We start from the raw sequence: 15763 nt of genomic DNA on the forward strand, positions 1-15763 counted from the left end.
TCCTCTTCCTTGTCCTCTGGTTCCTCCTGTGTTTGTCCTGGTCTGGGCTTCTAATCTTCCATTTGCCATTAAGGAAAATTCTTTTAAAATTTGATCTTTTGGGACTCAGAAAACCCGCATTTATGTCTACTGCCTGGTTTTCTGTATCCTCTACATCATCTGCTTCTACATCTTGCCCGTTACTTGCCCCTTCTGTTGCCTCCGTTGCAGGTTTAGTTGGCCGACTTGCGGGAGTCTGGGTTGTTGTTTGAGCACGAAGATGATCGTACTTTTTTGAAAAAGTGAGAACCTGCCCTCTCTCATAATCGACTTGATCTCTGAGGAATTTCCATTGTTTCTTTTCTTTTATATCCTTTTCAATAATTTCCAGTTTTTTTGTCCAGTTTGGCCATTTCGGTTTCAAATTCGTCCTTACTGCAAATTGTCTTTAAATGTTCCATTAAATCATCGATCTCAGCAGCCAATTTAATACAGTCCTTTTTGGCATATTTTACTAGTAGCCTCAGCATGACCGTTGAGCATTCATGGCTGTTTGTTGCCCATTCTTCTACCAAGTCGGGGTCCGGATCATTAAAGGTGGGTGTGGTATAAATCCTTAGCCCTCTCGGGATTCTTCTCACCTCAATGTATTTAGCCAAGGTGGTTGCCTCCCACCATTTCGTCTTCTCTGATTTGAGCAACTTCCATAGTTTGTTCCAGCAATCCTGCTTGCCTTTTGTATCTCCACCACTTGCCACGCATGAAGTCTTGTTTGTGCTTGACCCTATTGCCTGGATGTCAAACATTTTCCTCGCAGCCTCATCCCTTTTAACATTTCTGTTAGAAGCCATTGTTGTGAATTCACGATGTTGTTAAGTTTTCTAAGCGCTGGAGTTGGTTTAAACAGTGCCCACTTTTTTCTGAAAGTCCGGATGTGTAGCACTGTTTGTGTACAAAGGACCAGACCTCCGCTTGCCTCTGCTGTATGTTAATATTCCCTGAAAACCCCCGATTCACACACCTAAGGTGGATGAGTGTCCGCGCGTTGTATACTCAGCTTGTGTTCAGCCCGCTGCCAGCGGCCATCCTAGCTTCATCGCCAACGTGAGGTGGATATATATATATATATATATATATATATATATATATATATATATATATATATATATATATATATATATATATATATATATATATATATATATATATTTTAACTAGAAAAAAAACATGGGTTTCAGGGACATTATAGTTAGTTGGACATTTCTTTCTTACAAGAACAGAAAAATTCAGCCGTTATAGTTAGTTGAGCTAACTAAAGCTCGCTTCCCCCGCAATGCACTGCTGATGACGTGACGTCACATATTACATCACTAATGAAACCTGTGTTTTTTTTCAGTGACTTTCCAAGGTTATTTAAATGTTAATTTCCAACCTATAACGTCCCTGAAACCTATGTTTTTTTCAGAGAATTTCTAAGGTTTTTTAAATGCTAATTTCTAACTATAAGGTAGTAGTCGCATTTACAGAGTGGTGCAGAAAGGGGCCTGGGCCTCTGACCAGCACTCAGGAATTCCACAGCGTAGGACTTGTAGGAGGTACCAGGAGGGCTTGATGCATAAGACTCAGTGATTGTATGAGTGAGATATGGATAACTGTTTACTTGTAATAGTGATTTTATAACACAAGTATGAGTTACTATCTATATGAATAAATAAAGTGGTGTTTGTGTAAGTGTGTAGCTTAGTAAATATAAGTATGATCAATTATTTGCATAAGTTTTTTAGGATGACTGCATAAGTGAATAGGATATGTGCTGGTGTGTAATGTTGACATAGGTGTATAAGTATATTTCATAGTGTTCTATTGATCTCTGTTAGCATGAATGAGTGAATCTATAAGTAAGTGTTTAGATGTGTGTGTAGATCTAGTAATCACTGAGTGGGTTTTTAGAAACTTGTACTGGTGTGTCAATGGTTTCAATTATGGTACTTCATATTTTATAATGAGTGTTGAAAGGTTATGCTACTGTATGACGAGGTGTATCAGTTTGTCACATGGATGAAGTCATCAGTGATGTCATCAGTGATGTCATCAGTGTTGTCACTGACCATGTCATGAATGATGTAATATGTGACATCATCAGCAGTGGATTGCGGGCGCACGAGTTATAGTTAGTACAACTAACTATGGAGGGAGAATTTTAATGGTTTTGTAAGAGTGAAATGTCCAACTAACTTTAACACCCGTGAAACCTGTGGTTTTTTCAGTGAATTTCTGAGGTTTTTTAAATGCTAATTCCTAACTATAACATGTCTGAAACCTATATTTTTTTCTGTGAATTTTAAAGGTTTTGTAAATGACAATTTTTAAATATATTCATTCTTATATTAATTTTTTTGATACTAATTTACTAATTTTGTTTAACTATTTTTAGATATTTTATTTTTTAAATTACATTACATTGTGTGGCCCCCCTTCTTTTTATTTTTTTTGGGGCCCTGGACCCCATCTCCTAGAGCCTGACCCCCACATCTAAATGTTTTCATTTTTTTGTATAGGAATGGGATTACTATGGAAGGAAATACAAGTTACTTGTAAGTATGCTTGGAACTACTTTTCAGGGTCAGTGCTGGGCTAAAAGATGCTGCACTGGGTTCTCTCCTGATAACAAATGAATGAATCGGAATTCGTTGTTCGGATGACTTAAGGTGAATATTTTAAAGTTCGAAAACTGCACACTTAGAAGAATTTGCAACTGAAACCAGTCAATGCCAGCCTATGAAAGGAAATTCACTTAGCAGGTAAATAGTGTTATTATTACTTTTTCTTACTCAGGGGTGGATCCTGCATCCAGCACTGCTGCATCACCTCTAAACAGTTGAAAGAATGCAAATTACCAAAGACGAGCGGAAGCCCACGTCTCTCACTCTTTTTTTTAATATCGCTAGAATGCGCGGATCATACGCGCATCCCGCGATATTACCTTGTGGAACCACCTGAGCAGACCTAGAGGGTCAGGGTGTGTCTACCCTCCCCCTTTTCACATTTTAAACTCACATGTCACACGCCTCTTCACCCTCCCTTCTACCGAGGCATAAAATGGTTGCCAACAGTTTCAAGTTTCGAATGTTGATAAGCACTTGATAGCCAATTAGCATTCAGCGCGTGATCGGAAGGCTGCGCTTATGGTACGATGACAGTAAGCTGAGAATCCGTATTCCATTTTTTTTATGGGTGGGGGCCATGTGACCCCCCTCCCGTGGTCAATTCCGGGCACCGAGGTCCCCAACCCCGGGGCATGGCTAATTATATATTATTATTTTATGGAGGAGGGCTGCATAGCCCCCTACTGAAGCCACTTCAAGGCCCCGGGGACCCCATTCCCCGGGGACGGCCTTTAAAAAAAAATGTATTATGGCCGTCACCGTTCGGGACCGTGCAAGGGTCTTCAATTCCCCCACTGTCCCGCCGGCTCCCCGCCTCCTGCGGGAGCTGGTGTTCTATCGACATCCAAACTCCATCTGTGTATGTACCACCTAGGAGTTGCCTTCACTTTGCGCATGCACGTTTGTGGTAGCGCATCTGTGTTAATATTACGTATGCGCACAATACGCCCACCGTCTGGCTATGTGCCCCTAATGTATTTCATTTTATTTGCGCATGCTCAATTACAACATGCCCAATCACAGCACTCACACCCAGTGACATCATGCTCAACCAATCATCCTTCTGCAAAGCATTTATAACCTGCCAACCTTCTCGAACTTTTCCTATTCCGCAGTCACAGCCATTGATAGTGATCGTATCCACTTCTTCGTAGGTGAGCACTTTTTTTTAAGAATAATTAAATTAATTAAACTGAATGATCTTTAAATACTATGTAAATACAAATTTTTGTTCGATTTGACAATGTTGTTTTTAAGCACGCTTTCCCACTTTTTTATATCGTTAAAGTTGACTTTGTAACTTTTGTTTCTGTGCAAATCACTTAATCCTGCCGCCTTCAATTTTGTAAGTAGTGTGCCACGTGCTGCTTCCTCCCCATGCAGTGCACATGTAATCGATTGGCAAATGTTGTATTTTAGCACACTCTTCATGTTTTTTAATAACGTTAAACTTGATTTGCTATCCTTTGTTCTGTGCAAATCAGTTAATCCTGCCACGTTTCTTTAATTTGCCAAGCGCCACGTGGCCATTCCCGCCGCAGTGTGCTACGTGCTGTTCAACTTACTGTGATGTAGTTTTTCTCGTGTAAGTAGTGCGTCACGTGCCCCATGCATTGCAAAAGTAATGTTTTCGGCAATGCTGTATTTTAGCACGATTTCCAGCTCTTATACCTCCAATATCTTACTTTGGTAGGCGATGTTTCTAGGCAAATCACTTAATCCTGCTGCCTTCAATTTTTTAAGTAGTGCGCCACATGCTACTTCCTCCCCATGCACATCACATGTAATCGATTGACCAATGTCGTATTTGACCACACTCTTCATGTTTTGTAATAACCTTAAACTTGATTTGCTCACCTTAGTTCTGTGCAAATCACTTAGTCCTGCCACGTTTCTTTAATTTGCCAAGCGCCACGTGGCCATTCTCGCAGCAGTGTGCTATGTGCTGTTCAACTTAATGTGATGCAGTTTTTCTCGTGTAAGTAGTGCGTCACGTGCCCCATGCATTGCAAAAGTAATGTTTTCGGCAATGCTGTATTTTAGCACGATTTCCAGCTCTTATACCTCCAATATTTTACCTTGGTAGGCGATGTTTCTGGACAAATCACTTAATCCTGCCGCCTTTAATTTTTTTAAGTTGTGCGCCACATGCTACTTCCTCCCCATGCACTGCACATGTAATCAATTAGCCAATGTTGTATTTTAGTACGCTCTCCAAGTTTTTTAATAACCTTAAACAATTTTTTGTCCTCTGTTCTATCTCATTATACAGATATCTCAACCATGGGATGTAGTGTTCGCTACAAGCAGATTATTCCTGCCTATGCACTATACCAGATGGTAGTCAAGCACTCGAAATACCAAATCCACCGACTGCTCTCCATATGCTATCAGCCGAAAATTGCAATGGACCTAATGGAGTTATCAGTTTTTTTTTTAAAACTCTTTATTCTCGACTGCACAATATTAATTACATCAAGTCGATTTGACATTCAGTACAGCATAGTCATTTTCTCTTTTTCTCCCAACTGAACACTATGACTATTTGCATAAACATCAGGTCACATCATGTAGTTACAAGTGGTAAAATATCCTAGACATCTGGCATGCTATACCGTGACATCACTAGCAGGAGCGTTGTTATTTAGTGCAATACGTCATTTAAGAACCAAAGAAACAGAAAAAGAACCGTAACCCCCATTCCTCCCTCCTCCCTGCATCACCAACCCCTACCCTACCCGCCTCCTGGTCGTGATAAAAGCCAGTATGTGTCACTCCTCAACAGTGATGTCGAACCATCACATTACAATGTGAGGGTTTCGAATAGCCTGCACATATGTGGGCTCCTGCGCACTTTGACTACACATTTGGGCACACAATGTGTTCATTTTTACGGCCTATCTGCCTGCGATGATACCAGTTCCATCCCTTCCAAGTCTAACAGCATGACCTCCCAGTCCTGTGCTATGGGATACTTCCGCTGGCCTCTCTCCTCCTCCCGTCGAAGCACCACACCCTCCGCCCTGCCCCACTTCACTAGGTCTGTCTGCCATAGAGACGGTTTGGGTGGTCTAGGGGACTTCCATCTCATCGTCAACGCTCTGACTGCTAATAACAGGGCCAAATCCAGAAATTTCAGTTTAGCTTTTTTTGTTTTGGGACGAGTACGGGACCCCACTAGACAGTATCAAGCTTCCTCCGGCACCGGCAGGTTAGTAATGCTACGCAGAGCCTGACAAATCTCCGCCCAGTAACTCCGTAAGTGCGGACATGTCCATAACATGTGGAGAAATCCAGCCTCATCCTCCTTACAACGTGGGCAACAGTGGGGGGAGTCCGGGAACATTCTGTGTTACCTCTGTGGAGTAAGGTATGCCCTGTGAGGCACAATCACCTGTATAAATTTAAATTTAACATTCCTCAACACCCTCTTGGGATGCTCAAGGACAATCTGCCATGCCCTATCAGACAATACCCCCCGTGTCCTGAACCCAGGTTTCTCTAAGTGTAGTGAGTGGGATGGCCACATGTTCCCTTATCGCCATGTATAGCCATCTCACCAAATGGCCTCCTGCTCCCATATAATAGAGCAAGTGAACCAGTTCGTGTTGCGGGGGTCTAAGTCGCTGTGGAGCCCAGGTATGTCGTATATAATGGGACACTGTGGCATGCAGCAAATATAACCTCTGGGGGCACCCGTGGCCTGTAAGAAGGAATCATGATCCACCAAGGTATCATCTCCGAAAAAGGCGCCCACCTCATCTACCCCAGCTTCCACCCAGGGACGCAATTTATGTTGCGTGAGTCTGCCCTGCGGTGTCGGGATGCCCAATAAGGGAATGTTTCCCACGAAGGGTACTACCGCTGGGGTGTATGCTAGAACCTTCTTCCAGCACAGTAAAGCCATGCATAAAAGGGGGTGGCAGTCTAAAGGGAGCTTGCTTCTGGGTAACAACTGGGAAGGCAGTTCTCCCCATGCCAATCGGTCTGCTGTGTAGCCAATCTCGTGTAGGTTCTTGCCTGCTACCCAGTGTGGCAGCCACTGAAGTTGGCTGGCATAGTAATACCCACGGAAGTCCGGTGCCCCCAGGCCTCCCAATCTGGTCCCTAGTTGGAGCTTACGCAGACTGATACGTCGCCGCCCCGAGCCCCAAATGAGGGTTATCAAGATCGTGTTCAACGCATTAAATATCTGTGGGGGAATAATGACAGGCAAATTAACAAAGTAATATAACAGGCGAGGGAGCACGACCATCTTCTATATAGCAATCCTACCCATAACGGATAGGGGCAAGGAAGTCCAAAACCCTACACTGCTACGGAGGCGTGTGATAGCTCTTCTGATATTGCCCTCAATCTGGTCCTCAGGTGACCTGTACACCTGTATGCACAGGTATTTGAACGTGGTCCGTGCTACCGGGATCAATTGTCCCCCAAAGCAAATGAAAAGTGGGTGGGGCGACTCTAAAATAGAAACCAGTGGACTTTTCAGGGTTAATGGCCAGACCAGACACCTCCTCAAATCGGCTAAAAATTTCATATAATGTCGAGTGGTCTGCCGCTAGGTCACGGAAGTACAGTAAAATATCATCAGCATAGATGGATATCAGGTTGTGAATACCCATCCGGTCCCCGTGAGCCCGAAGGGATATGGCAAGGGGCTTCAAGGCCAATACGAACAGAAGGGGCGAGAGGGGGCAACCCTGTCGAGTTCCTCTGTATACTGGGTAGCTCTCCGATATGTATCGGCTCGTGCGTGCCTGGGCCATTGGGTCTGTGTATAATAATCTAATCCATTTCAATAAGGAGTCCGGGATGCCATAGCGCTTCAAGGATTCAAACATAAACATCCATGACAGAGAGTCAAACGCCTGTTTAAGATCCAGTGATATAAAGCCTGCCCGAGAGTATTCTTGCGGCGTGGCCGTCAATAGGGCATGTAGTCTCCGTGTGTTCTGGGATGTACTCCTTCCCGGAAGGAACCTGCATTGGTCTGGGTGTACAGGAGCGGGGCGGTGAGATTGTATCCGCAGGGCAATAGCCTTACTGAGGATCTTGTACTCTGTAGAAAGCATTGACTTGGGTCTATAATTCGTCAGTTCAAGTGTGTCCCTACCCGGCTTGGGTATGGATGTAACCAGGGTCTGCATAGTTGATGCAGGTAAATGACCCTCCTCAAATGCCGCCTTATACACTTTGTCTAGGATGGGCACTAGGATATCAGAGTATGTCGAGTAAAACTCCACTGGGAGCCCAGCCATGCCCGGTGTCTTATTCCAATTAAGGGACCGGATGGCAGCGCGGATCACGTGTTGCGTAATGGGACCGTCTATTTCTCTCTGTATGTCATCTGACAGGACCGGAAATGGTAGACCATGTAGGAACTCAGCCACCCGGTCTGGGTCTTCTAGGGGAAAGGGAGCATATAACGCTCCAGGTGATCGTGGAACACTGCATTAATCTCAGTCTGTGTATGGACTATGATGCCCGACCCAACACGGATCTGGGTGATCACTGGAGGGTCCGGATTATCTCGTACCAAGCGGGCCAGTAAAGTGCCTGATCTGTCAGCTTTGGCATGTTGACAGCGTAAGTATTCCTTGTGATCTATGGTCCTCAGTGTTTCTAGTACTTCCGTGTGATCAATGTTCCCTGCCTGCAGTTCTCCCCTCTTTCCAGGGTCTATACTCACCTCCCTTTCTAGTGTTTTCAATCGGTCCTCGACCTCGCAAAGTGCCTTATGGATTTCTTGCCTAGCCCCCACTAACTGACCAATGGCAGCGCCCCGCACCATAACCTTCATGGGATCCCATACCACCAGCTTAGACGTAGCAGAGTCCCAGTTTTCTGTGAAGTAATTATTCAAGGTGTCAGACAGGGATGTGAGAAAGGGGCCATCCTCTAAAAGGAGTGGGTTAAGTCTCCAGGTGGGCACCGGGGTCGGTACTCTACCCCAAAGGAGGTCAAGCTAGATCTAATACCATGTTCCAGTCACCGCCCAATATCCAGGGGATATCCACCCAGTCCGACAATGCCATACCCATTGTGCGGAGAAATTTATCTTGATCGAAGTTCGGGTCGTATATACTGCCAATCACTATCAAAGTAACATTCAACGTTCCTTTCACTAAGATTTACCTGCCCTGATCGTCCACCCTCTTCTCTATTTCTACAAATGTCGGACCCAGATAGTCGCCCCCCGGAAAAAAGGCAGAATAAGACGTGGAGTAAATAGTACTCCTCCATTTCTTTCTCAGTGTCTGAGCTTCTGATATCGTGAGGTGAGACTCCTGAAGAAATGTAATCTGTGTGTGGTGTCGTAATAAAAACGCATGAATCCAGGGCCTTTTCTGAATTGCCCTGAGCCCACGCACATTCCAGGTAGCGAATCTATAGGATCCTACAGCGTCAGCCATAATCCCCTTTTAGCGGACCGCGGAGTGGTAGTAAGACCTTCTCAAGACTTTGTATGATCATCTACCAGGAGACATTGTTTCCTAAATTCCCCGCCAAAAACTGAACTAAATTGGCGCAGCAAAATAACAGCGCTGTGCCGAACAGAATAACCATGAACAAAGAATTCCAAACACAAGTGCATACGCCATTGGGGGGGTGACCAAGCACCATGCTAGTCATCTTAGCTGTCATGCCTGGTGCTGCCGGCTCGACGGTGTACTGACCCAGGCGCATGTCTAATAGGAGCATACTCTTGGTTACCGACTGGAGATATCCCTGTAAGGGGGACAAATAGTTGTGGGGGTGCAACAAAAGAAATACAGTTCACCAGCTCCCCCGATACCCCACTGCATGCCAAAACCATGATATAATAACCAATTATCACTTTAAAAAGGATACCAATAGTCATTGTGTATTCTGTCCGTTCCGAGCAGCGCCATCTATCACCTCAATTGTCCAATATGTCATCTGCCGCTCTGGGTGTAACGGTTGGAAACAGGACCATGCTGTGGTCCGAATCAGAGTGGACCGTGCTGTCATCCGAGTCCTTGACATCTTCTCATGGTCCTTCCGAAAGGTGCCCACCATAGCTAACGCTCCCAGCTGGTCCTCCTTCTGTTGCTCCAGCGAAGGGCCACGTCATCCCGATCTCCTTCCTGTGCCTGGGGGGTCTCTTTCTTCTTGTCCTGAACCCTCTCTCGAGCCACCGGCAGTTGTGTCCTGGGTAGCGTCCTGAAGCCGTCTATGCCCATCACTTCCAACCATTCCTCCGCATCTGTGGGGCTCTCAAAAAAGTGTGTTTTCTTATCGTACACAATCTTTAAGCGAACAGGGAACAGAAGTGCATTTTTCAACTTGGCCTTTTGCAATTTCTTTTTCACCTCCAGGTATGAGGAGCGTTGCTTCTGGACTACGTTGGTATAATCTGGGTAGAGGGATACCCGTTGATTCTCGTAGTGTATAAGGGACTTCTCTCGTACCTTCTGTAGGAGGACATCCCTGTCTCGGTAGTTTAGTATCCGTACAATTAGAGGGCGAGGTGGGCAGCCCAGTCTAGGCCTACCGGTGGGGATTCGATGCGCCCTCTCCACACAGAAATGTGGTGACAGGCCCTCTGCAGCGACGTGGTCTCGGAACCATTGTTCCATAAAGTCCGCTGCGTGGGTCCCCTCACTGCGCTCCGGAAGGCCAATGACGTGGATGTTATTGCCTCGATTGCGACCTTCCGCATCCTCCACACGATCCATCAGGAATGCAACTTGTTGTTGTAGTTGCTGGATAGAGGTGGTATGATCCGCCACCGTTGGAGTAAGGTCTGCGATAGCAAGGCCCTGATCCTTCACTCTATCGGCCAATTTACTATGATCCGCCTTAAGCAAGGAGAGGCCAATGACATGGATGTTATTGTGTCGATTGTGACCTTCCGCATCCTCCACACGATCCATCAGGGATGCAACTTGTTGTTGTAGTTGCTGGACAGAGGTGGTATGATCCGCCACCGTTGGAGTAAGGTCTGCGATAGCAAGGCCCTGATCCTTCATTCTATCGGCCAATTTACTATGATCCGCCTTAAGCAAGGAGAGGCCAATGACGTGGATGTCATTGCGTCGATTGCGACCTTCCGCATTCTCCACACGATCCATCAGGGATTCAACTTGTTGTTGTAGTTGCTGGATAGAGGTGGTTTGATCTGCCACCTTTGGAGTAAGGTCTGCGATAGCAAGGCCCTGATCCTTCACTCTATCGGCCAATTTACTATGATCCGCCTTAAGCAAGGAGAGGTTTGTGGTTAGGGCCCCCAGCGGCAGCTCCATCGCCGATCTAGAGTCCCTGATCTCTTTCAGAATTAAGTCCAATTTATCCGCTTGTTGTTCACCAGCAGGGCTTGACTCAGAGGCCCCCAGCGGAAGCCGTCCCATCTCAGCGCCCGGCGTCAGGTGCGTGTCCACTGGTCCTCCTTGAGTCTCCGTTTCCCTCGCCCCCTTTCGGACCATGGCGAGTAGGAACAGGGTCTGTCCGACCCTTGATATGTAGGCTCTGCCCAAGAGAGGCGCAATGTAAGAGAATATGTCTTTGGGGTGGGGTCACCTCACTGCACCACCCTGCAGGTTCCTCCATTTCAAGATGCAGGTCCCACAACACGGCGCACTAGGGCCGGGAGAGTAGCAATCCGACAAACCGGGGGAGAGGGTGGTGGCGCACACTCATCTTAGCAGGTATAATGGCAAAAGTCCACCAGTTATCGCACCACCATCGGGCGCTCCACAAACTGTCCCACGGCCACTCGGGGTTCGCCACTCCCTACATCCCGGGCCGGGACGGGTATCACGTTCCAAGAAAGGGTCGCTGCGGCCCAGGTATCACGCCACCCCCCAACAGGCACTCCGTGCAGCAGGATATAAGTAAAAGAAAGAAGGCGCTAGGGCATCTCCAGCCCTGCCCACAGTGTCCGACCCCTCTTCCGGGCAGAGCTGTGGTGTCCACACTTTGCCGTCTCAAGCCGGATCCCAAGGCTCCACAGTGGCAGGAGAGGGGGTGATGAGAAAGGGGGCGGTGGGGCGACAGCCGGCACACCGCCATGGCCGGGCACCGTGCCGCCAGTTTCCTAGCGCGGGCCCATGAACCAAGTAGCAGGGGGGAGGGGGGCCCCCTTTGATGTAACCAGCGTCTCCCCCCCTCTAAGGGCTCAAGGTCGACTACCTCCGGGTCACCCCAAACAGTGTCCCGGATCTCCGCCGACCTCCCGTAGCAAGCAGTTCAGGATCGGCCCCAATCGCTCGCGGAAGGCAGCCCAGCAACGCCGATCCGTGTCACCGCCTCAGGGCCGTGTAAGCGCCCCCCTTGGAATCATTAATATAAATGGGGTAACCCAATAAGTCCCAGGACCTGGGTATCGTACAGTATCAAACAACAATGGTCTAAGGGACTCAAGTTTATTCTTAGTCATACATTAAATCCACATATTTCGATCAGGAAAGCAACAGAACCCAACTGAATCAAATATAAGGGTAATTTATTTTCCACTTATATGCATTATAATCATTCTTTTGCAAATACAACAAGGTCATGTCAGTTGCCCCGAGGGGAGCGTGCAAAAAGAAGAAAAGAAAGACTTAGATCGGATTTAGTGATAAGGACAAAGAGGGGGGAAATTTGTAAGGAGTGTGACATAAAATCAATCCAACAATTCAACAGAAAGGATCAATAATCATCCTAGCAGATAGACCTGACCTAACCGCAGTTCAACCATATATATTTTTATCGATTTGTCAAAACCTAAAATTAGGAGGTCAATTTGCACAAGAGACGGGGATTATATAGGTCCAGGTCGGGGGATTATTATGCGTCGACGTTTCGACTCGACTTAAGGCCAATGGTGGATTAAGCCTGGGCCGGGCGAGTCTTCATCAGGACTACAGCGGGCAACCTTATATCATGTAGAATGACCCTGTAGAACAAAGGAAAACTCAGATTGGGATGCTGCTATTACGTACAATAGTGGAAGCAAGGCATGTGAGGGCTGCATTGCTTACCCTGACGTTGAGGAATTCACTCTGTTGAATTTTCTTATATATTGAGACTCAATTAATGAAAACATCCACCTAAAAAGAATATAATATATTCTATTAGGTTTCTACTAAACGAAAAATGCAGCTATTACAATCTCTAACAATAGTAGGTAATGGGAATTATTATACCTGTATGGTTATAAGTCCACAGAATATCCAAGATGGGAATTATCATTTTTGTGTTAGAACTCCTTTTCTTGAGTATTTATTGAGGCACTGTGAATAAACCAAATAGGCGGTCGGTTGATTAGACCAAACTCCATGTAGGGTAGACATAAACGTGAACATGAATGGGATAGCGGTAAACCCTTTTCAGGGAATTCTTACCCTGCTTGGGCACCGAAGGCTGTGTCTAAATATATCAATCACCGGGTAATGTGGTGGTGTGGAAATCTTCTCACGTTTTTCATTCGGATGGCTGGACCGATCAGAAATGAAAAGAAGAGTCAGTGCCATATCGTATGGCTGGGCGAATAATTAAGGTTGCAGAACATCAGGGGTTCAAGTTACCTGTTTACACGTGTGTCTTCAATCCAAATGCGTCTACCAACTCTGTTCGTGGCGTCTTCGTGCCCCGTTTGGTCTATGGGTTGTATAGACACAAACGATGTCTACCGGTAATAAACCGCCGCCATCTTAGAGTGGTGTCTAGCGGTAATGGAACCGTCGACCTCTGAATAGGGCCAATTATAATTGCACGTACTGCATTGTAAATACTAAGAAGAATTCGACGTGCCTTCCAAATATACACGTAGTAAGTGGAATAGTGACTTCGTGCCCCGTTTGTGATGAATACAAGCGCTGTCAACCAATAATGTAAATGAAAATGACAACCGCCGCCATCTTGGAAAGGTGTCTGGTGGTAACCATCTATGAATGATGACAATTCCCAGGTTGCCCAGAGTAGCGGTATAGATGTCATTGGTGGAATAAACGTATTCATACTGAATACTAGTAAGTAATTTCAGAAGATTCCAACAATTTAAAATTAATACTGCAATTATCCCAGTGCCGCCACCTTACTGAATTGGTGCCACTGTACCGCGTCATCAAGGGATACATGCCCATAGGGGCTATGGTGGATCGTAATGGTGTGTTGATAGCTGCAATTTGATAACAACATAATATTGACAGAATTATATTTACATGTGGACAATTTAACATAAAAATTATAAAAATTATTTAAAAAAATTCCAAGAATTACACAAGTATTTACATATGATTACGACATACTAACAAGGTATCTGTACAAGGACCTTTCCCAATTATCAAATTGGCAATCGGAACATATTCAATTTTAACAGAATTATATACATGAAATTATCTTGAAAATGTCAATATGAACAAGATTCAACAGACAACAAGGACACCTGTCTATTAATTTCTTCCAATTCGTTTAGGCCAGATTTTACAGTGTCCAGAAGATAAATCCATTTGCACTCTCTCTTATTAAGGATAACTCCTAAATCACCGCCCCTAGGATTGGTTCTGACTTTTTCAATAATCCACCATTGGAAACTGTTGGCATCATGATTGAGCCTAGTGAAATGATCGACTAGGGGTGCACCTTGTGTCTTGCAGCGTATTCTGCTCATATGTTGGAGAATGCGGCATTTAGCTCTTTGGATGGTTTGTCCAACATATAAGAGGCCACATGGGCATTTGATGGTATAAATAACGCCAGTTGTGTTACTTTAGAGTATAGGTTATTTCATTTTGTGTGAACATACTGCATTCTACTGTCAATGTACAGGCCTTACAGCCCCCACACTTGGTGTGTCCCAGCACAGGTGCCATCCCCCACAATGTTGTTTGGCCCATCTGACGGGGAGGTTTTAAAAAGGATTGTACCAAGAAATCTCGAATGTTTTTTCCTTTCCTGAATGCGTGTAATGGAGGTGGCATTCCCCCCAATTCATCTTTGACTAAATGCCAATGGCGATTAATCCGTTTTTTAATAGCACTGCTCTTTGTGTTAAATGTCGTTACGCATACCAAGCGCTCTGCACTGGGTTGCTTTGGCTGTGTCTCCAGGAGATGCTCACGATGATTATACCACGCACGTTTCCGTGCATTTTTAAGGAGACGTGATGGGTATCCTCGTTCAGACAGTCTACTCAATAGTAAGGAGGATTCTTCAAAATAATCTTCCCGTTTAGTGCAGTTCCTCCGCAACCTCAGAAATTGACCAAATGGTAAGTTATCTCTGAGGTTGCGGGGATGGTGGCTGGTGTATCTAAGGAGGGTGTTCCTCTCACTGGACTTCCTATAAAGAGTTGTGTATAAGGTGCCTGCCTCTGCTTTAATTTGAATATCCAAAAATATCCAAAAAATTCACAGTCATGTTGTCTGATTCCACAGTAAATTGAATATCAGGAGAGCGATCATTCAGCCAACTATGGAACAGTGATAATTGTTCTTTACTTCCTTCCCAAATCAATAGGACATCGTCAATATATCGAGCCCATAGGGATATATGGTCTCGATAAGGATTATTCAAACTGAGAACAAATTCTGATTCGTATTCACTCATGTATATTATTGCCAAGTTTGGAGCAAAGCTAGCCCCCATGGCGACTTCCCTCGTCTGAATGTAATATTTATTTGAAAAATGAAAAAGTTTTTCGTCATTGCTATGGTCAACAAGGAGACAATAAACTCAGTCGAAACTCTGTGAGGAGCTGGTCTTAAATTCAGGATTCTCTCCATGCATTCTAGAGCAGATTGTTGGGGGATATTAGAATAAAGAGAAACAATATCCATCGTAGCTAATAGCGAGTTGTTTTGATCAAAACTACGTCCCTCAACCAACTTAATCGTCTGGGTGGTATCACGTAGGTAAGTAGATGTAGCAATCGCTATAGGCTTTAAGAAAATGTCTACATATTTACAAAGAGGCTCTAATAAGGAGCCGCACCCCGAAATGTTAGGGCGTCCCGGTGGATCGGTCAATCGTTTATGTACCTTCGGGAGGGTGTAAATCGTAGGCATACGGGGATTTTTATTGTTCAAAAATGCATATTCTAGTTTATTTATCAACCCCTCCTCTAAGGCAGTTTTTGTGATGTTATTGATTTGTAAACTGATTTCATT

Source organism: Lissotriton helveticus, chromosome 7, assembly GCF_964261635.1.
Source record: "Lissotriton helveticus chromosome 7, aLisHel1.1, whole genome shotgun sequence".
NCBI classification, from domain to species: domain Eukaryota; kingdom Metazoa; phylum Chordata; class Amphibia; order Caudata; family Salamandridae; genus Lissotriton; species Lissotriton helveticus.